Consider the following 1,291-nt stretch of genomic DNA (forward strand, 5'->3'; position numbering starts at 1 on the left):
GGGAAGGTGGGACGGGGGGACGTTCAGGCTAACGAGCGAGCCGAGCCCGGAGTGGGAACGGAACGGAACGGGTCCCCCTTTTCCGCCGCGCGCGCGCCGCCGCCGCCGAGCAACTCTCGACAGTCCGTCCCGAGGAGGAGAAGAGAGGAAGGGGAGTGGGCTGGTGGGGGGGTTAAGAAAGAAAGAAAAAAAGGAAAAAAAAAAAAAGAAAAAGAAGAGGAAAGGAGAGACCGCAGTGAGCTCACTCGGTCCCGTCGGCGGCCAAAAATACTTCGCGACGCCGGGGCTACGGTTTCACCGCCTGGAACGCTTGGAAGGAGCTGCTCCGCCTGATTTACCGTTGCTCTCACTGTGAGCGCGCTGCGCAGGCTAACGTGCTAGCTGCGCAGCCCCCGCCCCCCGTCCCAGTCCCTCCCTCAACCCGCGCGCGCGCGGCGCTTCTGATTGGCTGAGAGCGGCGGCCTTCGCCTCCGCGTCTCCGGCAGGGGTGGGCTTTCAGGCTCCGTTCCGTGATTCGACACTTTCGGCTCAGTTCGCCAATTTCATTTTATCTTTTAAAGAACGGGTTCATTTTGCGCTTCCCTTTTAGCTCCTTCAGCCCCAGTAAAGTTTCCAGCTCACATTTTATTAACTTTAAAGCATATTTATAGCAAAAAAATAATGCATATATCCATTTTTTTTACCCCGTTTCTCCTTTCTGGGTGGTGGGGAGCTGATGCCTATCTCCAGCCGTTACTGTGCGAGAGGCAGGGGACACCCTGGACAGGTGTGAAGTCCATCATGGGGATACATAGAGACAAACGAGATAAACAAAACCAACAAACAACCATTAATTCTCTCTATCTCTAGATAAATAGATAGATTGTATTATAGTCTGAAATCCTCACTCACACTTGAACCAAACATGGATGTTTTTGGTCTGCGGGAGGAAACCGGAGAACCCGGAGTAAGCCCAGGTGAGCGCAGGGAAAACATGTAAAGTCCACCCAAAAAAGGCCCCAGGTTGGGAAATGAACCTACAACCTTCTTGCACTTCTTGAACCACTGTTCCACTACGTCACCAAAAACAATAAAAATCCTCCCAGCATAAAGCTATCCAGCATTCTGTACTCGAGGTGGTAAATTCAGTTCACTTTATGGACTCGGGTTAATCTGAGTCATTCACTAGAGGGATCTGGTTCACTTGAGTCGCTTGAATTAATCAAGTCCCACGCCACACACACACACACACACATTTGCATTATTCAGAGGCGCTTATTGTACAATTCCACACACCAGTAAATGAACAAAC

General features: G+C 51.2%; 1 protein-coding gene across 1 annotated transcript in view; it reads right to left on the minus strand.

Moving 5' to 3' along the window:
• Window positions 1-355, minus strand: part of LOC108234843 (serine/threonine-protein phosphatase 2B catalytic subunit alpha isoform) — a gene marked incomplete in the record, with an annotated part of 95,711 nt that extends 95,356 nt beyond the window's left edge. Inside the window, 1 exon segment of the mRNA XM_025005556.2 lies at window positions 1-355.
• Window positions 356-1,291: the final 936 nt, after the last annotated feature.

This window comes from Kryptolebias marmoratus, linkage group LG7 (assembly GCF_001649575.2).
Source record: "Kryptolebias marmoratus isolate JLee-2015 linkage group LG7, ASM164957v2, whole genome shotgun sequence".
Lineage (NCBI taxonomy): Eukaryota > Metazoa > Chordata > Actinopteri > Cyprinodontiformes > Rivulidae > Kryptolebias > Kryptolebias marmoratus.